The sequence below is a fragment of the Mesoplodon bidens genome (genome assembly GCF_964165515.1).
Source record: "Mesoplodon bidens genome assembly, chromosome: 12".
Classification (NCBI taxonomy): Eukaryota; Metazoa; Chordata; class Mammalia; order Artiodactyla; family Ziphiidae; genus Mesoplodon; species Mesoplodon bidens.
Genome location: NC_138168.1, coordinates 72,172,706 through 72,195,486, shown reverse-complemented (window position 1 = coordinate 72,195,486; position 22,781 = coordinate 72,172,706).

Below are 22,781 nucleotides of genomic sequence, written 5' to 3'. Positions count from 1 at the left end.
AACCTTTTTAATAATGGAAATAGCTCATTAGTCAAACTCTATCAGTATTTTCATTCCAAAAATCTCAAATTGGTAGATTTACAACTTACCTATTATGTTTTATGAGCCAGACTGTCTTTTTAAAACTGTGTTTTACAAAGGTGAATTAAAGGCCACCACAGCTAGCCTAATATCTGTCTCTCACAGAGAATAATCCTTGCAACATTTAGTTGCGTAGGGTGATTTGTGTGTCTTACTCCTCACTGGGGGTGGTGTGCATTTGTGTGTGTGTGATCCCTGGCCAAATCAAATACTCTTCTTCCTCTATCTAACTCATTTCATGTATTCACTTGTTCATAAAAGAGTTTTTGAGTGCCTACTATGAACTGGGTACTATAATTGACATTTAGGATGAATAAGAGAGTATTCCTGCCATCAAGGAGCTCAAATAAAGAGGAGAGATGTGTATGTGAGTAAATATATACAGTATGCTGTTAGTGCTAAAATAATGGCGCATTTGGTGTGTTTTGCAATCACAAAGGAGAGAGCAATCACGCTGCTGAGAATGAAAGGAAGCATGGAGCAGGCTTCACTGAAGAGGTGGCCCTGGAACTGTTACAGATCAGGGTTCTTGGCCTTCTTAATCAATGGAAATTGATCAGAGGCCAGACAAGAAATTCAGGCAAGGCTTTATTGGGGCCCCTGCTGCAGCAGGGCAGAGCAAGAACAAGCAACGGGTTCCCTTGCTTGCTTGCTCACCGAGGGGGAATGAGCTGGTTCCTTATATGGGGTGAGGGTACGTGCAGGTCCAGGGGTCGGGCTGGAGTGATGGCTCAGGTTGTTTGCTCCCCCCTTTGGTGGTCTTGTGTACAGGGGGCATGCACAGTACCCTGCTTCTGCTGCCGGCTCTTCAGAAGTGGCCGTTGGTCTTTTTGGTCTTTTTTTTTTTGAGTTTTTGAATTTTATTTTATTTATTTTTTTATACAGCAGGTTCTTATTAGTCATCCAGTTTATACACATCAGTGTATACTTGTCAATCCCAATCTCCCAATTCATCACACCATCACCCCACCCCGCTGCCACTTTCCCCCCTTGGTGTCCATACGTTGGTTCTTTACATCTGTGTCTATTTCCACCTTGCAAACCGGTTCATCTGTACCATTTTTCTAGGTTCCACATATAGGCGTTAATATACGACATTTGTTTTTCTCTTTCTCACTTACTTCACTCTGTATGACAGTCTCTAGATCCACCCACGTCTCTACAAATGACCCAATTTTGTTCCTTTTTATAGCTGAATAATATTCCACTGTATATATGTACCACATCTTCTTTACCCATTTGTCTGTTGATGGGCATTTTGGTTGCTTCCATGACCTGGCTATTGTAAATAGTGCTGCAATGAACATTGTGGTGCATGTGTCTTTTTGAATTATGGTTTTCTCTGGGTATATGTCCAGTAGTGGGATTGCTGGGTCATATGGTAATTCTATTTTTAGTTTTTTAAGGAACCTCCATTCTGTTCTCCATAATGGCTGTATCAATTTACATTCCCACCAACGGTGCAAGAGGGTTCCCATTTCTCCACACCCTCTCCAGCATTTGTTGTTTGTAGATTTTCAGATGATGCCCATTCTAACTGGTGTGAGGTGATACCTCATTGTGGTTTAGATTTGCATTTCTCTAATAATTAGTGATGTTGAGCAGCTTTTCATGTGCTTCTTGTCCATCTGTATGTCTTCTTTGGAGAAATGTCTGTTTAGGTTTTCTTCCCAGTTTTTGATTGGGTTGTTTGTTTTTTTAATATTGAGCTGCATGAGCTGTTTATATATTTTGGAGATTAACCCTTTGTGCGTTGATTCATCTGCAGATATTTTCTCCCATTCTGAGGGTTGTCTTTTCGTCTTGTTTGTAGTTTCCTTTGCTTTGCAAAAGCTTTTAAGTTTCATTAGGTCCCATTGGTTTATTTTTGTTTTTATTTCCATTACTCTAGGAGGTGGGTCAAAAAGGATCTTGCTGGGATTAATGTCAAAGAGATTTTTTCCTATGTTTTCCTCTAAGAGTTTTATAGTGTCTGGTCTTACATTTAGGTGTCTAATCCATTTTGAGTTTATTTTTGTGTATAGTGTTAGGGAGTGTTCTAATTTCATTCTTTTACATGTAGTTGTCCAGTTTTCCCAGCACTACTTAATGAAGAGGCTGTCTTTCCTCCATTGTATATCCTTGCCTCCTTTGTCATAGATTAGTTGACCATAGGTGGGTGGGTTTATCTGTGGGCTTTCTATCCTGTTCCATTGATCTATATTTCTGTTTTTGTGCCAGTACCATATTGTCTTGATTACTGTAGCTTTTTAGTACAGTCTGAAGTCAGGGAGTCTGATTCCTCCAGCTCCATTTTTTCCCTCAAGATTGCTTTGGCTATTCAGGGACTTGTGTCTCCATTCAAATTTTAAGATTTTTTGTCCTAGTTCTGTACAAAATGCCACTGGTAATTTGATAGGGTTTGCATTGAATCTGTAGATTGCTTTGGGTAGTATAGTCATTTTCACAATATTGATTCCTCCAATCCAAGAACATGGTATCTCTCTCCATCTGTTTGTGTCATCTTTGATTTCTTTCATCAGTGTCTTATAGTTTTCTGAGTACAGGTCTTTTACCTCCTTAGGTAGGTTTATTCCTAGGTATTTTATTCTTTTTGTTGCAGTGGTGAATGGGATTGTTCCCTTAATTTCTTTTTCTGATCTTTCGTTGTTAGTGTATAGGTATGCAAGAGATTTTTGTGAATTAATTTTGAACCCTGAAACTTTACCAAATTCATTGATTAGCTCTAGTAGTTTTCAGTGGCATCTTTTTAGTTTTTTTGTATCTTCTTGTCCATAATTTGCCTCAACTGTGCATGCACACAGTTATTTTTAGTCCCTTATAGTTTCTTTGTATTTCGTTGCTCAAGGAGAATTTGTCCAAGTGTAAGCACTGCAACAAAGGGTCCCAGGTCTCAGCCTGTCTCAGAACAATTTATTGACTTACTCATTCAATAGATAAATTTCATCATGTACTCTGGCACACCATTCTGTGTGCTGGGTGCATGGTACTGCACAAAACACAGCAAGTCTTTGCCTCCATTTTATATTCTGGTAGATGTGAGGCACAAAAATAAAGTGGAAAATGGCATGTTAGATGATCCAGGTTGCAAAGCTGTGAATGGGGAAAAAGCCAGATGTATTATAGCTAGCTCCCTGAGTCTATGACAGGTTGGACGCGGTTAAGCTAGAAAGGTACGTCAAAGCCCAATTTCCTAATCCAATCCAAGGAGCATGGATCTGGCCCTGTAAGCAATAAGGACCTGAGGTAAGTGAAGATTGAAGCAAGAAAGTACATTGCCATTTAAGTATTGTTGTTATTATTCAGAAAAAAATCAATGTGACAGCAAGGAAGACAATGGATTTGAGAAAGAGTGGAGGCTGGGAGACCAACTGGGAGAATTATGAAGCTATGTCGTTTCCCTGGAAATAAGGGCAGCAACAATCCAAAGAGACAATGGGGTCATGGAGATAGAAGGGACAGTTTTACTTAATGAAGAGGAATTGATCATAACTAGTGACTGATTTGGTGTCAGGGAGAGAGAGATAGAGGGGGTAAAGATGACTGGAGTTCTAACCTGGGCAGTGGAATGAGGTGGTCTTGTTAACCAAGAAAAAAGAGTGGGTTTATATTGCATTTGGAGATGCAGGTGAGGAAATGAGTTCCCTACAGTAGTTCTCAAGAAAGGCCCAAGCTGGAGACTGGTGTGTCTATTCTTGTCACTTACTGGTAGCTGAGAGCACTGAATTGGATGAAATCACTCAGGGTATATGTGTACAGAGGGGTAGAAGAGGAAGTTTGAGGACTCTCACAGGAGAGAAGTTAATTCATGACACACAATAGATGTCTTAGGGCATCAGGGCTTACCCTTCTTGTGGAACCCTATTTGTAAAGGGATGGACCATGGTATATTTTCCAATTCAACTCAAGGCCAGTCATGGAGTCAAACCTGGCTTTCCAGAAATTATAGATTGAGTATCACAGCACAGCATAAAATTCTCTCAAATTGTACTTGAGGTGTGGTGGGTCCAAACTGATAGGTACTGTAAATGTAAAATATATGCCAGATTTTGAAGACATAGCAGAAGGAGGAGACCAAATATCTTTTATAATTTTTCATATGAATAACATGTTGAAATGATTAAAATTTGTATATAGTAAGTTAAATAAGTTGTTATTAAAATTGATTGCCCACATTTCCTTTTCTAAATGATGGTCCAGAAAGTTGAAAATTGCATATGTGGCTCATTGTATTTCTATTGGTTGATGCTAAAGAGAAGATAGATCTGAGGGGATAAGAAGGGAGACTGAGCTTAGCTCGGAGGCTATTTCTATAATTGAGGTAGGAGATGATGGTAGCTTGAAATAATGTGGTAGTAGTTTGGGTTAGAGAAAAACAGATAGCTCTGAAACACATGGCGGGAGAGAGGGGAATATCTGGAATTTATGGGAATGGGGTTTATTGGATATAGGCCTCTCAAAAAAGAGAAGAGTCACAGATAATGCTCCTTTGCTAGCTGGTCACTACTGGGTTAAACATGAAGTCTTTTCACTATTGGTTAAACCCGGGTAGGGGACTTCCCTGGTGTCACAGTGGTTAAGAATCTGCCTGCCAGTGCAGGGGATACAAGTTCGAGCCCTGGTCCGGGAGGATCCCACATGCCGCGGAGCAAGTAAGCCCGTGAACCACAACTACTGAGCCTGCGCTCTAGATCCCTTGAGCCACAACTACTGAGCCTGCGTGCCGCAACTACTGAAGCCCACTTGCCTAGAGCCCATGCTCCACAACAAGAGAAGCCACCATAATAAGAAGCCCATGCACCGCAAAGAAGAATAGCCACACTCACCGCAACTAGAGAAAGCCCGCGGGCAGCCACAAAGACCCAATGCAGCCAAAAATAAACAAACAAACAAACAAACAAATTAATTAATTAATTAAAAACCCAGGTAGGGGGCGTGTTTGGGAGAGAAATGGGTAGTTTGGTGGCCCTGATCTCCTAAGTTTGAAGGCCCTGTGGGACATCCAAAAGGAAAGATGCAGGGAACAACTGGATATGTGTGTCTTCTAATACTGTATCAAAAAATAATAATACCACTATCATTTATTTAAAGCCTATCATATGCCAGGCGTATCTCGTTTAACCTTCACATGTATTCAAGGATAAAAAAATATGCCAACATTTCCTTTCTTTTTAAAAAAAACATACTCTATACCCATGGTTCACAGCCACCTTCTTTTCCTAATACATATTTTATTGTGCCCCTTTTATATAATATAATTGGCCTTTACATATCATTTAAAAAATTTCAATATAATATCCTAACTGTATGTAAGGGAGAAATGGCAGGAACGTAATCTCTAATACAACCTTATTTCTTTATTCTTAGATAAATGCTCTTTAACTATTACAGTTAAAAGTTAGAGTAGAAGATCTAATGAATATTTTGGTACTTGCACCTCTATATAGATCACCAGGAATACGACAGCTACCAATGCAGGCTCACACCAGTGCGTTGTGTTGGGATCTCATGAACCACAAGTGGCATTGTCTCAAGGACATGATTTTCTGGAATGGTGAACAAATCTTGGAAACTTCCAAACAAAAGAAAACATTTTTCTTGATTTACATGGTAGTTGCCTTCCTAGAACAATTCAGTCTACAGTTAGTTCTGCTGTAACACTTGCTTTAAAATTTGTTCGAAAGCAATTGATAGGAGCAATCTGAACATAATACATTTGCTTATGAGGACTTTTTCAGTGAGAAACACAAGGCAAATCCAGAGAAGTGCACTTTGCTGAATGAGCCATGTAGGAATACACCCATGTACATGCTAACACACTAAACACCTACCAGTTACCTCGTTTCACCACACCTGCACACGTAATGAATGGGGCTGTAATTTTCCATCCAGTTTCACATAACCCTCCCTCCAAGACTTCACAATAACTCACAAATGGCGGCTCTTCTGTTGCCCACTTCTACTAGCGAACTTTAGGTTTTTTTCCAGTAAAATATTTATTGTAGTTCTTGTGTATTTCTTAACCATTTACCGTGTATAAAACTGTGCTACTATTTTTACTGGGATCCCACCTTTTTATTTATGTCACTTATGGAGTTTTTGAGTATCATGTCCCTAAACCCATTTTTTCTCATAAGCCCTGTTGTTTTTATTGCATGATTTTGCATAGCACAGTGATTTTTAGAAACACATGTCTTCTTATAGCAGAAATGACTTATTAAAGATCTACCCTCCCAATTTGTCTTTATAATAAAACAGGTTCTAGATTCATATAGATCTAAATAGATCTTTCATTTTCATGAGTGTCTCCTCTGGAGGGACATCAGAAAGTTGTACAAAATTGTCCTACACGTTGCTGGGCCCCCAGTATCCCAGAACCCGGTCTACTAAGTGCTGGTAGCTCCCTGCAATAATGACACCCTGCAACCAGAGCAGTAACTGACAAGCCTTCATACATTTTCCAAAGTACCCTAGGTGTTTGTGTGTGTGATACTGCCTCAATTGAGAACCACTGGTCTGTTTCAAGCTGGGGGAAATAAAGATGAATAGAAATTCATCAGACAGAAATGTATTTATTTATTCTAAAAAGCTCATCCTCAATATCATGGAATCAAACATTTTGAGTTTTATGTGTGAAACAATTTTTCAAAGCATTTGACAATTTCTGTAAGTCTATTCTGATTATAGTTGCTAACACATAAGTTCACCCATAGTGTGTTAAGAAGACTACTACTACTTGAGTCAATTTAAAAATAACGATGCCAATAACGGCTGTTTTACTACTTTGTGGCTGCTATTACTAAGATGATGAAGTTCAAATCCAAGTAATTTAGACATCAAGATCACTTCTATATCTATTACATTAGTGTAGTCCATGCAGTCTCCTTATTACTATGTTTATTCAGTGTGATAACATAGATTTGTAAAATCTACAAGCAGGCAAACATCACTTTACATACACATTCAAAGATCTTCAAATTGACCTGTACCTAATAGACTCGTAAGAGTACTGCATTTCTTCATTCTCTTCACAAACCAAGCTGAATGTTCAAAGCTGCTCCCTGTGCATTTTTGGTGTCACCAGTTGAATTATCTGCGGTGGAATTTAATCCCAAACCAGTTTATGCAAGTTTTGTGGATTACTGAAGTTACCTAATTTAAATGTCCCATAAAACTATGAAGTACAAATGCGACAAGCATAGAGTGCTTATATCTATGATGACTAAGTTATATGCTTTAGAAAGACTTAATAAAGATGAGTCGCTAAAAATTTCCATTGAATTATGTGTGGTTGATACAACTGTAAAAGATTCAAAAAATAAAATAAAAAATGATTCTTCCCTCCAACTGATTCTTGAATGTCTTTGAATTCTCATTCCTCTTTAAATAAATTAAAATTCGGATTTTGATTTATTGTGATTGGGTTTTATTTAAGCTACCTGATTAGATTTCCAACAACACATTCATACTCAAAAGAAAGATGGCACACAATAGTATGCTAAAAGATGGTAAATGTATGAGCATTTTTAACTTTTAAGTTAAAAGGAAATATTTAAAGATGTAATTATGAAGTTTTTATAATCCTTTGACTTTTTAAAATTAATCAGTCAACTACTAGTTCTGGTTGCATTGTATAAGACAACTTACTGTGCATGGCATTTCTAGAATTCGGCATGTGAGAACCAAACCACAACAACCAATAATGGAGTATTCACAAATAGGGCAAATTATATAGATATAGATCATCACTTGTTTGTCTTTAAAACACTGAGAGCCCACAATAAGTAAAAATAATATCTTTCATCTACCTTCCTGAACCAAAAACAAAAAAACAAAGTCTAAGGAAAATTCCAAAATGAATCATTATTAATTGCTTTCTCTTCTAACAACCTCTGTTTTCATATTAATCATCTTCTTTTTCCTAAGATGGACAGGAGAGATTAATTACCTTTAATTTAAAAATGCAAACATCACCACAGAAAACTTCCCTTCACATTCTTTATCCATGAGTGAGATCTCAGAATTAAAATATCTATTTTGAGGCCAACCGGTAACTATAAACACTGAAGTAAACAAATCCTGCCTGGTGGGGAAAGATGGCAAGAATGAGCAGGAATGGTATTTTAGAATGCCAATTTCTTTCTTTCCAAACTTATACCAGGAAGACCTGCTGATTTTTTAGGTACAGTATACACCATCCAATATTTTGGACATGGACTTGTTTAGGATAATCTATATCAGACCGCGTTCCTTTCATTTTCATTTTCTGTAAAGTTCCAGGAAAAAAATTCTTTATTTGTTTTCTTAGTCATTTTAAATAAGGTGTCAAAAATCTCTAAGGAATGTAGACCTTGGAAAGCATGGGATGTCACAGAGCCAGCCCTTATACATCTCTCCATCCCACCTTTTTCCAGCAGAAGTGCAGTATTGCTTCCAGATTTGGGTGGACTCTGCACTGGGGGACACTCCTGAGAAGGTGGCAGGTAGAGTTGGAGTTGGAAGAAATGGTAATTAGCGGGTATTTATAAGATGCGAAACATTAGTCCTACTCCTTGAAGGAACAGTAACAAGCCATTATCCTTGACACTATCAAACAAGATCTCTTTATGAAATTGGGAACATGTGGGTTTTCAAGGCACAACTGTGCAACGTAGAACTCTTACTGCTTGTCTCTGTGCATTTCTTTCTGACTCAAGGTTTAGAATCGGGGTGGCAGTATGAAGCATGCCAGCTCCTCAGCCCCTTCCCAGCCCTTGGAGGATGTCAACAGTCAAACTTGTCCTCTTTCTCAACAGGCAGCATTGTGCAATATCAGCAAGTTCACATCTGTGCTTTGCTACTTCCCAGCTATGTGGCCTTGGATAAGTTATGGGAGGCTAACTGCTGGAAAAAACAGCCCCCAAATTTCAGGGGCTGGACACACAAGCTGCCTGTTATAAACTCATGGAAAGTTTCCTAGATCAGCAGGTAGCTTTCCTTTAAGCAATGATTTACGGCAGGCTTGGTAAACTAAGACCTGTGACTGAATTTGTCTTGCTGCACTTTTTTTGTACAACCAATGAGCTAAGAATAGTTCTTACATTTTTAAATTACCATATTTTAAATGGTTATAGTCGTATCTACATAATACCTTCAATTCTGCTTCTTGGTCCTCAAAGGTATTTACTCTTTGGTATTTTACAGAAAAATTCTGCTTGATCTCTCCTTGATTTAGGGACCTAAGCTCCATCTACTTATGGCTTCACCATATGTAACAGGAGGCTTCCAGAGTCCGTTCATTAATCAAGAAGGATGGTTGGTACATGGGAGGATTTAATGATCCAGGCCCAGAAGTGCCACACTCCATCCCCCAACCATGTTCTCACAGCCAGAACTCAGTCACTTGGCCACACCTAGCCTCAAAAGAGGCTGAAAAAATGTAGCCCAGCTGCCTTCTCAGGAAGCAAAAGAGAGGAGATGGATAATAGTTCACGATTCTCTGCCACAGCAGATTACTTAACTTCTCTGTGTCTGTTTCAACTTGTGTGAAATGGGAAGAAAACTTTAAAGAGAATTGAATGAACAGGGCCTGGAACAATACAAATGCTGTGTAAGTGTTTACTGTTATTTCTCTCGGCCTACAGGTTAGAAATCTCGATTTCCTTCTTGACATCTACTTTACCCCATATGCAATCAATCACCATGTCCTATTGGTTTCTAATATCTCTCAGATGTACCCTCTCTTCTCCACTATGCCACTATTGTAAAATATAGTTTTACTGTTATTGAGGTACAGCAAGGCCAAAGGATCAGGAGACAATTGCCATTGAAAAGATAGTTTGTTATACTCACAGATCCCAAGAGGAAGGGTCATACCGTTCCATGGGGGGTCACACGGGGAAGCACCAGGGTTTGTCAGGAAGCAGAGGGAGAGAGACTGTAACATGGCAGAAGTCTTTATTGTGGTTTCCAGTGGAAGGGATGGGCAAGGCAGGGTAAACAGGTTTAGGTTTAGCTGGTTGAATAATTTCAGTGGGCTCTAGGGCTGTCTGGTTGTCTGGTACCTGGTCTTGTGGTGATTAGGGCAGGTGGATAGTGGTCCAGATTTTAAGAGCTTGATTAAAAAAAAAAAAGACAGCTGGGGGTATGGGCTCTGAATTATTTGGTTTGCATATAAAGATAACTTGATGGCCAGTGGTTTACAATCTCTAGGAATTAGCTAATCCTGTGGAGGGCAGTCCCTCCAGGGTCAGCCAGGCCCCAGATGTCCAAGCATCAGAATATAGAAAGTGAGAAGACACAGCCACTATCCTCAACTGGATGACTGGCAATATTCTTCCATCTCTCTTACCCTTGTGAATAAGACTCCCTTCCTGCAGGCAGAGTGACCTTTTGAAAGCCTACATTTGATTGTATCACTGGCCAGCTTAAAATGATGCAGGGTTTCCAATGCCCTTGGGAGGAAGATCAAAGTCATTCACATCACTATAGTGCCCTAGTGTGCAGGCTTCTCTTCTGGGCTCTTCCCACACTTCTCTTTCCCTGGGCTCTGTGCTTCAGGCACACGGGCACATCAGTTCCCCCAAAGTGCCTTGTTCCTCCAACTACTGGGCCTTTGTACCCGCTCTACTTTCTGCCCAGAAAGCTCTTCCTTGCTCTGTGCTTTTGCCTCCTTCTTTGTTCAATACATGCTTCAAATTTCACCCCAGATTCACTTCCTCAGAAAAATTTGCATGACCCCCCTGACACACACATGCGTTGTGTGATTAATTTCCTGGGTGCAAAGTGGCAAAGTTGATAAATACTAACCTTTGGAGTCTGACTAAATGGATTCAAATCCCACCTTCATCTCTTCTCCCCGTTTGACATTAAATAAGTTATTTAATCACTCTAAAACTCAGTCTCCCCTCTCACGGCATAAGGATAGCAACAGGAACGTTCTCTTGGGCTTCTTGTTAGGATTAAATAAGATAATACACATATAATGTTTAATAATTTCTAAGACTTAAATGTTTCATATTAAAATTTCCTATTAAGCCTCAGAATTTTTTGTAACCTAGAATTCTTGCCAGCTACTAGCAATTAGTCAGGATTCAAATTGAGACCATTTTCATATCCCTGATTAAGAGAATGGTTTGTTAAGTAGTATCAATCACTTCAGAAGGTTAATATAAGCTAATTAATAATTTAGATACTGTTATGGAAATGACATTTGCTCACCACAGGCACCAAAATGATTTTTTTGCTTATCTACCATGACATATAACAACATTCTTTTTATTAACCAAGAGTTCTACATACTGAGAATACAGAGAAAATAATTAAACATATGATGGAAACAAATATGAGGGTATCGTTATTAACTTGCCTTTTCTCACTTTCTGCAGACGAAATTTCATTTTTATCCCTGAATTCCTTCTAATAAAGTCTTACTTTTATTAGGGTGAAAGAGTGAGGTATGATGAATGTGTTCATATACTGGATTTGATCAATGGTTGCCCAGGGCTGGGAGTGGAGGGAAGGCTTAACTACAAAGGGTCAGGAAGGAATTTTTGGAGGTGATGGAACTGTTCTATACCTTGATTGTGGTAGTGGTTATACAACTACATACATTTGTCAAAATTCATGGTGTTATACATTAAAAAGGTAAATTTTACTCCATACAGATTATATCTCATTTTTTTAAAAAAGAAAGATTGGATTGACAATTTGGTGTTTTCTTAAGCTTAGGAAATGCTTGTGGCGACACTGGTCTTCCATTATTGAAGAGGTCAAGAGTAGTACATTTGTATATTCACAGAATCATGATCCAATGACAATTTCAATTTTTAAAACTAATTACAAAATAGCTCAGTTATATGTAAGTGAACGTCCTTGCCATGGAGACAGAGTATGGCATGCTGCAAAGTGAGAAACAGGGGAGGCAAATACGCAGGACATAGCAACCAAAGGGGACCTCCCAGAGGCTACACTTTCACCTAAATGCATGGAACTTGGAAAAGTCTAGATTTTTTGTAAAAATGATGAGAGCCCCCTTTACATTGGTGCAACTACTGTGATGTTAAGGCAAAGTGTGAAGGTGCAAATCGGGCAATCACTACACAGTAGAGTGTATGCTTTCAATACCAAAATGATTTACAGCCTGCTGATTAAATCATGCTGAAATTGGAATTTCATTCTTGTTTTTGATGGGTAAAAGGGGTTTTATTATATTTGCTTGGCTCTCATCCCTAGGGAATCCAGAGAGCGAATGCCTTCTACAGAAACATATGGCTTCTTGGGAAGTATGAGTCATCAATTGAAACAGAGGTGTGAAAAAAAAAAAACCTTCTGAAACCAAAAAAAACAAGAATGTTAAGGAGGTGGTTCCTATCCTGAGGCAGATGCTGTCATTGTTATTTCTAATGTTGTTCTTACTCCACTGAGGAGAACTTACATCTGACAATCATGAGCTCTTTTTCTAGTTAAAAAAAAATCAATCTGTTTTAATGTTTGAAGGTGCAAAATCAGCCCTCTCTCTTCACTTTCCCTGGAGTGATCCTCTTATGAACAATTGATAGGTTATTTCTTGCATTTGTTAAACATTTATGAGCACTTTACTAGTTTCTGGGTATTGTACTAGATATTTGGAATTCAAGGACCTGTTACCAAGAGATTTTCTTACTACTATGCCTATGGATTTTTTACATTAACTAGGTCAGCCTAATTTCATTTTTGGATTGAAAGAATTACTTTAAAAATGTTTCTCTTTATCCACTAGTACCTCTCTTAACTTCTCTATTATAACAATCTATATTTGATACTCACTGGCAACATTATAATATGTATCATTAAAATTCTTGTCACAAACTAGAAAAGCCTATATAATATGAATGAAAAACAAATAATTAATAAGTTAAGAATTTTAATTTTGAAGGTTTGGGTTCTCGGGCTTCCCTGGTGGCGCAGTGGTTGAGTCCGTCTGCCAATGCAGAGGACACAGGTTTGGGCCCTGGTCCGGGAAGATCCCACATGCCGCGGAGCAACAAAGCCCGTGTGCCACAACTACTGAGCCTGCGCTCTAGAACCCTCGAGCCACAACTACTGAAGCCCGCACGCATAGAACCCGTGCTCCACAACAAGAGAAGCCACCACAATGAGAAGCCCACGCACCACAAGGAAGAGTGGTCCCCACTCGCTGCAACTAGAGAGAGCCCACGTGCAGCAACGAAGACCCAACACAGCCAAATAAAGAAAGAAAGAAAGAAAATAAAGAAATAGAAAAGAAAATTAAAAAAAAAAAGGTTTGGGTGCTATAGGCACTTAAACATGTATCCATTTATTCAAAATTACTTCTTTAGGACTTACCATATGCCAAGCCATGTATTAGATATCAGAGATATAGGAGTAAGCATGGCGGATGAGGCAACTGCCCTTTTGAAATGTATGTCCCAGTGAGGTGTAATAAGTAAGTAAAGGAGTGAGTAACCATGGTTCAGTTCAGAGAGTAAAGTGAAATAGAGCAGCGTGACTGAGTATGGGCTCCTTCAGGAAGAGGTTCTCTGAGGATGTGACATCTGATAAAACACCTGAGCAATGAGATGGAGTGGCTGCGTGAAGAGCGAGGAAGAGCTTTCAGGTGGAGAGCGTGCAAGTGTGAAGTTCTGTGGAGAGAATGCCCTTGGACTCTTCTAGGAGCAGCGCGAGTGCTGGGTGGTGCTGGGCAACTGGGGGTTTCTGTGGCGGGTGAGCGGGACCAGCTGAGGCTGGACGGCTTCTCCCACTGCAGGTCAAGTGAGGAAAGGTAGATTCACCCTAAATGCATGGGAAACAGCTGAAGTACTTTTAGCAGGACATTGAAAGGCTTTTAAGAAAATTTTATTTGGAAATAATTTCAAATTTACAGAAAATTTAGGTTAAGGAGTACAAAGAATATCTCTATGCTTTTTACTCAGATTCACTTGTTACTAACATTTTGCTCAATTTCCTTCCTTTATTATTTACTGTCTCTCTCTTTCCCCAAAACTTTTTTATCTGAACCATTTGAGAGTAAATTGCATACATCATGACTCTTAAACTCGAAACACTGCAATGTGTATTTCCCAGTAAAAAGCTATTTCCTTATGTGAGGATTAATTTTAGCTGTCAACTTGACTGGGCCATGGGGTGCCCAGATATTTGATCAAAACTTATCCTGGGTCTGTGAGGGTGTTCTGGGTGAAGTCAGCAGATGGCATAAAGCGGATTGCCCTCCCTAGTGTTGGTGGGCCTCATTCACTCAGTTGAAGGCCAGTATAGAAAAAAATGGCTGACTCTCCCCCGAATAAGAGAATTTTTCTTGCCTGATGAACTTTAAACTGGAACATTTTTCCGCTTTCAGATTCAAATTGAAATGTTTGCTCTTCCTGGGTGTTGAGTCTACTGGCCTTTGGACTGGAAGGCTTGCTGTCTTGCTCTGCGGATCTTGGAGTTGCCAGCCCTCATAATTGTGTGAGCGAATTCCTTATTATCTATTAACTATCAATCAATCTATCTATCATCTATTAATCTATCATCTATCTATTTCCCGTTAGTTCTGTTTCTCTGAAGAACCCTAATTTTCCTTATGTAACCACAGAACAGTTATCAACTTTAGTAAAATTTAGCATTAATATAGTACCTTTATCCAAACTACCATCTGTATTCCAATTGCATCAGTGGAGACAGTGACAAACTTTAATAGCATTCTTTTTCTCTTCCAGTATAGGATCCAATCTAGGATTACATATGTGCTTAGTTTTCATATCTTAGTTCCTTTAATCCATAATAGTTCCTCAGCCTTTGTTCTGTTTTTATGACTACTGACAGATTTGAAGCATGCAGTCTTCCACCTCCTATCCACACCATGCCCACCACCTCTTTTTAATAGATCAATCTCCATTGTGGGTTTGTCTAACATTTCCTCATGATTAGATTTGGGTTAAGCATTCTTGGTAGGAATATCATAGAGCTGATATTTGCCCTTCTCAGAATATCCCATCTAGAGACACTCAATATCCAACTGCCTTGTTCGTGATATTAATTTTAACCACCCAGTCAAGAAGTTATCCAGTTGTCCATTGTATAGTTATTATTTTCTCCTTGCTGCTAACAAACAGCCATGCAGATATACTGATTCTTACCAAAATTTACTCCCTAGACTTATCATTTCTTGATGATTCTTGCCTGAATTTCTCTTTACTGTGATGCTTGCAAATGATGATTTTCCATATTCAGTACTCACCCCACATTTACAGTATTCTACTGTTAGCAAGAGCCTCTCCTTCTCCTTCATTCTTTGATTCATTATTTATCATCAGTGTGGACTTGTGGATTCCTATCTTTTAATGGTTTATGGTTAATTACTGCCCTGAATTTTTTTTTTTTTCGGTACGCGGGCCTCTCACTGTTGTGTCCTCTTCCGTTGTGGAGCACAGGCTCCGGACGCACAGGCTCAGAGGCCATGGCTCACGGGCCCAGCCGCTCCATGGCATGTGGGATCTTCCTGGACCAGGGCATGAACCTGTGTCCCCTGCATTGGCAGGCGGACTCTCAACCACTGCGCCACCAGGGAAGCCCTGCCCTGAATTGTTTTATTTCTCAAATTGTCCCAGTGGGAGCTACTTCAAATTTTTCACTTTGTCCTTGTGGCAAGTCCTTATCAATTTGAGGCAACATTTCCTTAATTTTTCACATAAAGGGAAAGATTGTATCTTACTCTATTTCCCTTACCTCAGCCCAGGAAACAATCATTTCTCTGAGATCCGTGATTCCTCTGAGTGGAGGTGGTGCAGAAGTCAAGTTCTGATTGCTAAATGTGCTCATTTTTTTTTACTGGGAGTGTCATTGCTCCAGGGTTCTTTCAGCAGATAGAACCAGGAAGTGTGTAAGTGTGTGTGTGTGTGTGTGCCCATATCCACACATGTGTATCAATACATACATATATTCAAACACATACACATTTTAGAAATCATGAGTCCATGTCAATGTCTCCAAATCTCATCCATTCTCTCAAGATCTCTCTTGCCTTCAACAGAGTAAGAAGAGGATGTCAAAAGCTCTTTCTGTGGGCAACTCCATAGACAATGTCCTCAAGGGTGGGCAAGCATGGAAGCGGGGAGAACAATTAGGAGCCACTGCAGCAGTTCAGGGGAGAAATGATGGTGACTTGGACCAGGGTGAGGGAGGGATGGTCAGACTTATATTTTTAAGGCATAGACTGTACTGTAAGGACACATTATACTATGAGAGAAAAAGAGAGAAATCATGTATTACTCTGAGAGATTTAATCTGAGCTGTGGACATGACTCAATAGGCAGAATTTTCCGTGGCATTGATTTGACACTTAAAATGCAGGAAAATGGCCTTTGTTGGTAGATCCCTAGAGGATGTGGAAATGAGAACATGATCACTGTGACCAAAGAAGTCCCCACAAACTTGGAGTCTATCAGTGGGAAAACATTTTAAAAGACTAACATTTAAATACTTCCTTTACCCACTTCAGGGAAGTGTTTGGGATACACAAATCCTCGAGAGGAGGCTGTTGGCTGAGGGGAATATGCTGATGTTCCCAATATGAACAAGTTCTGGAAGCAAAACAAGAAAACTAGCCTGCTTTCCAGGTATTCCTTCAATTTATTTTTTAAAATTTATTTTATTGTGGTAAGAACACAACATGAGATCTACCCTCTTCACAAATTTAAGTGTATAACACAGTATTGTTGCTTCTAGGAACAATGTTGTACAACAGATTGCTAAATAATTCCCTAACCTCAGAATACATTCAAAGTACATTCCAAAGAGATTCCAAAGAAAGCAGAAATTGCATTGTCCACTGTTCTAAGAGTTGTATCTCCTAACTATGACAGTCCTGGGGGAACAAGAAGATCCACTATCCTCCAAGAATATAACTACTTTCATTTCTTGTGTTTCCTTCAAGCAACGTTAATAGACACACAATTTCTACAATGAAGTCATCTTTGCATACTTTATGATGTGTTTAACCCTCGTCTTCTGCTTTATATCTATTGAAAATTATTATAGAGGCATTTTAATGTTTCTGACTATCCCGTTTGGGACTTTTCATGTCATCTTTTTATAATGTAGATATTCACTCTTGTACGCACGCATCCTACCTCACTTCAGGGTGAGAATGCGTTTCAAGTCACAGAAAGAAAAATGATTAATAATTTATCTACTGATTCATTTGATCCTCTAACCAGACGCTGAGCTGTCAAATCTAAGCCTGCTTTTTTATCTGTGGAAGAAACCAAACACAGTTTGATCTGCTTCATTTACTATGGACATGGCTCCCATGAAAGAAATTCCACAGCAATGGCCAGATAGGAACTTAGATGTAAGTTTATACATACACACAACAAGCCCAGGGAGGAAACCCAGCTATCCATGTTTCCCAGGTCCTGATAGGGAGCTCCAGTGAGTGATGACACCTGAAGAATGGCTTCTTGTCTGGTCGGTTTAGGACTGCCTACTCTACGTCTGGTGCAAAATTCCAATGGTCTTTCTAAAACCTGGAACAGTGCAGAATCTTCCTTATCTCGGAGTGCACAGGGGCCTGGGGAACCAGCACTTCCTGCACTACAGGAATAGGAAACACAGTGAAGATGATTTATTAAAGATGTTTCATGTTATAGTTTGTGCATCACTAAACCCCACAACGGTCTGTGCGGCCGTTGGTCTCCTCTGCTTCCGGAAACATTAAGGTCTAGGATGTACTCACCAAGAAAACATCAAGAGAGATTCCTTGGGTGTGGAGTAGATGCTGACATGTTGACCTTCAATTACTTGAGAAACACGATTGGGGTTTACTGATATGAGGAGGAAGTTGAGGCAAAGGAAACAACACAAAACTTAAAGCTAATTGTTTTCAAACTGCAAAGTCTGTGGGAATGTGAGTTCATTCTTGTTTTCCCATTACAGCATTTTTCCCTTCATACTCCCCTCACTGCCCTTCCCCAGGAGATGATGTTTTATGAGGCAAGGGATTTTAACATTTATTCTAAGAGAATTCTATCAAACAGATCAAAATTTGAACCTCTAAATCCAAATGATCACACACATATGGGAATAAAAAATGAAATTCTTACCCTGGAGAAAAAGGACAACAACTTGCAACTCACAGCCACTTTTTCTTGGCCTTTCATTAGTAATTTCCTGGTAGCAGTTCTCAGTGAGGTGTTACCTGGAATTCTGCCAGACCAGTCTTACGCAATTTGTTACAATGACTGTAGGTCACAATCTTTAACTGTTGGCAGGTGTTCTGGGCTTGCCCTCACTTGAGGAGCCCCAGTTAATTCAGTTTGGTACAATTCTCGTCTGCTTAGTTCTCGAAGATCCTTTTATATACTCTCTGAACCAGAAAAATTAGTTAGCATGATCTCACACACCACTCAAATCCTCTCAGTGCCTGGAGCGTTGATTTCCAAGAGCTGTGGGAATCTTTCGACAGCGCTTCACATACCTCTATCTATTCTCAAAAGAATTTTCAGTGGATCTGTGAAAATAAAAGGAATGTAATAGAAACCAACATATTGTCAAGAGTTGCCTGACCTGCTCCTGTAACTGTATGCAGTTACTGTAACCGTATGCAAACTGTAACCGCTTCGTTGCTATAACAAAATATCATAGACTGGGTGGTTCAAACAACAGATACTTATTTCTCTCACTTCTGGAGGCTAGGAAGTCAAAGATCAAGGTTCTGGCTAATTCTGCTCCTGGTGAGAGCCCTCTTCCTGGCTTGCAGAAGGCTGCCTTCTCACTGTATATTTATATGGTAGACAAAGAGCTCTGGTGTCTCTTCCTCTTCTTACAAAGTCACCAATCCCATCATGACAGCCTTACCCTAATGATCTCATCTAAACCTAATTACTTCCTAAGGGATCCACCTGCAAATACCATCACATTGGGATTAGTGCTTTGACCCATGAATTTTGAGGAAACACAAACATTCAGTCCATAACACTGTATGATTAGAGAATGTAAATCATGGAAGGAGCCTCCTTGAGTGTTGGATAAAATAACTTGACAAAAGAGTATCTGTCATCTGGGAAGGTAACCACCCTAAGCACTTATGGTTTCAAGAAGCTCAAGAACAGTAGAACATTTTATTGCTCTTGGGTGAGAAGGTGTTGGGAGTTTCCCTGACATCCAGGGTATTCATTCAAAGTGCAGTGACAAAATACAGCTTTTACTGCAGAAGCTGTGCTTGTGACTCAACCGGGGAAGCTCAGCCCATGAGGCAGCTTTTACAGTTGTGTCTGCCCGAGTTTCAGGAGTGGAGGACCAAGAGAAAGGGATCCTTGTCCTAGTCATCTGGGGGGCTTCTGGCTCTCTCTTCTGTTTAACTGACCAGCCCACTGACATGACTGTGAATTCTTGGAGTCTCCAATTGCCTCACACTTTGGTGATGAGCTCTCTCTTCTGGCTATAATGTTGTCTCTCCCTCTAGGACTGCCTTCTTGCTCATGAGAGGATGCCCCTTTAAGCTCTGACTAACCTCATGGTCATCATCCAGACTGTGACTGGAGATTAAGAACAACAAAACCACCACAAAAAGATGTTGCTCATCCAATGTTCCCAATATTCCCAAGGTGGTGGTATTGTGATATCTTGGTTACTTTAGATTTTCATTACAACTAAGTCCAGCTATGATTTTCCTTCAGTTATCAGATATGCACTGAGTGGGCAACTTCACTTTCATGTCATCCTATCAGATATCACATATCATATCCATATCATCATATCAGACTGCCCACACCACTCTCCCATGCTCATACTAACTACGGCAAGTGGCTATGTTATCTATTCTGATGTGCTTGTTCACCTTTTCTTTTTTGTTTTTCTATTCTATTCCTTTAATCTTTTTAAATTTTATTTATTTAGTTTTTACACAAGAGGTTCTTATTAGTTATCTATTTTATACATATTAGTGTATATATGTCAATCCCAATCTCCCAGTTCATCCTACCACTCCCCATTCCCACTTTCCCCCTTGGTGTCCATACGTTTGTTCTCTACATCTGAGTCTCTGTTTCTCCCTTGCAAACTGGTTCATCTGTACCATTTTTCTAGATTCCACATATATGCATTAATATACGATATTTGTTTTTCTCTTTCTGACTTACTTCACTCTGTATGACAGTCTCTAGGTCCATCCACATCTCTACAAATGACCCAGTTTCATTCCTTTTTATGGATGAGTAATATTACATTTTATATATGTATCACATCTTCTTTATCCATTCGTCTGTCGATGGGCATTTTGGTTGCTTCCATGGCTTCCATGGCTATTGTAAATAGTGCTGCAATGAATATTGGGGTGCATGTGTCATTTTCAATTATGGTTTCTCTGGGTATATGCTAGTGGGATTGCTGGGTCATATGGTAATTCTGTTTTTAGTTTTTTAAAGAACCTCCATATTGTTCTCCATAGTGGCTGTATCAATTTACATTCCCACCAACAGTGCAAAAGGGTTCCCTTTTCTCCACACCCTCTCCAGCATTAGTTGTTTGTAAATTTTTTTTGATGATGACCATTCTAACTGGTGTGAGGTGATACCTCATTGTAGGTTTGATCTGCATTTCTCTAATGTGGTACATATATAAAATGGAACATTACTTTGCCATAAAAAGGAATGAAATTGGGTCATTTGTAGAGATGTGGATGGACCTAGAGTCTGTCATACAGTAAGTCAGAAAGAGAAAAATAAATATTGTTTATTAACGTGTATATGCAGAATCTAGAAAAATGATACAGATGAACCTATTTGCAAGGCAGGAATAGAGACACAGATGTAGAGAATGGATGTGTGGACACAGTGCGGGAGGGGGGTGGGATGAACTAGGAGATTGGGATTGACATATATACACTACCATCTGTAAAACAGATAGCTAGTGGGAACCTGCTGTGTAGTACAGGGATCTCAGCTTGGTTCTCTGTGGTGACCTAGATGGGTGGGATGGGGGCTGAGGGTGGGAGGGAGGTCCAAGTGAGAGGGGATATATATATATACTTATAGCTGATTCACTTCGTTGTACAGCAGAAACTAACGCAACATTGTAAAGCAACTGTACCCCAATAAAAAAAAATGTACCTTTGGAGAAAATAAACTATGGTTACATGGGGAACTCTGAAGCCATACTGCTTGGGTTAAAATTCTGGACCCACCACTTATTAGTTGTGCAAGTTTGGATGAGCCAATTAATCACTCTTTGCCTCAGTTTTCTCATCAGTAAAATGAGGTTAAAAATTATACTTACCTCAAATGGTGATTTGATGCTGAAATTAAATAAGACAAAACATGAGAATCTGTTATAATAGTGTCTGAGTGTGTAGTATGCACTCCATAACTGTTGAGTATTATTACTTTCCCTGTTTATAAGAAACATATGATGCACTGTAGTTGTTGAGCTATGTCTGTAAGGTCTATGCTTATGGTTATCTGTACCACCAGGGATGGGCAAGGCCAAGGTCATTCTATCAGCACCACTCATAACACTGCCATGTGAAATGAGATACATATCAAAATGCTCTGTGGTTGATTGTCTTAGTCTGTTCCAGCTGCTATAACAAATACACTATAGACAGGACAGCTTAAACAACAAACATTTATTTCTCACAGTTCTGGAGACTGAGAAGTTCAAGATCAGGGCTCTGGCAGATTAGTGTCTAGTGAGAGCCTGCTTCCTGGCTCATAGACAGCTGTCTTCGCACTGTGTCCTTACATGGCAGAAGGGACAAGGGAGCTCTTTCTGGTCTCTTTTGTAATGGCACTAATCCCATTCAGGAGGGCTCCGCTTTCCTGACCTAATTACCTCCCAATGGCCCCTCCTCCAAATACCAACACGTTGAGTGCTGGTTTCAGTATATGAATTTGGGAGGAGTGGGGGACACAAACATTCGGTCTATAGCAATGATGATGGTATTGAAAATACTTATTTTGGAAATTTATGGTCTGAATTTGTCCCTTTGAGGCCATGTACCTGTGCAGTACAAAAAGGTCAGAGGTTGTCATAGAATTCGATTCTTCCTGCCTCGAGTAAGTGTTCATTTGTCTCATTATGCAAAAGCCAAATACAAATTCCTGAGAGCTTCGGATTACCACAACTCATCCTGCACTCCTGGGAAATTGAGCTGTTCATATTTCCAACAGATTCCTTCTCATCAGGGAAAAAAACTAGTTTTCCTGCTAAAACTGAGTTTGGAGGCTCTTTTTCTACCATTGTAGAACCCAATATGTTCAATCCCAGAGGCTACAGACAGTTTATTTTGAAATCTGTTGTAGGATTATTTTCTGCAGCAAAACTCATTTCAGCCTTTGGTTTCTCTTCACTTCCAAGCTTTCACAAAGGAAAAAGAAAACCTTTAAATAGCAATATTATTATTGCTCTTTTTGTTAATAGAAATAGCAAGAACATCATGCAACAAGCAAAATATTTTTCACATTCACTTTCATTGATATTCATGACAACCCTGTGAAGAAAGTAAAACAAATCCATCAGAAAACTCACTTTGTTTTCTCAGCATCTTTAAGTATTAAATATTCATTTTAGGTTCTTTTCAATAACGTGCCATGTGGGACCAACAATAACATTTCGTTAAATCTTTCTGCTTTAGGACATTTGACCTTTGAATCTGTCTTCCCCATTCCCACTGAAATTGCCTTAATTAAAGCTGTCTTGTGTCTTAAAACAGTCTCCAATAG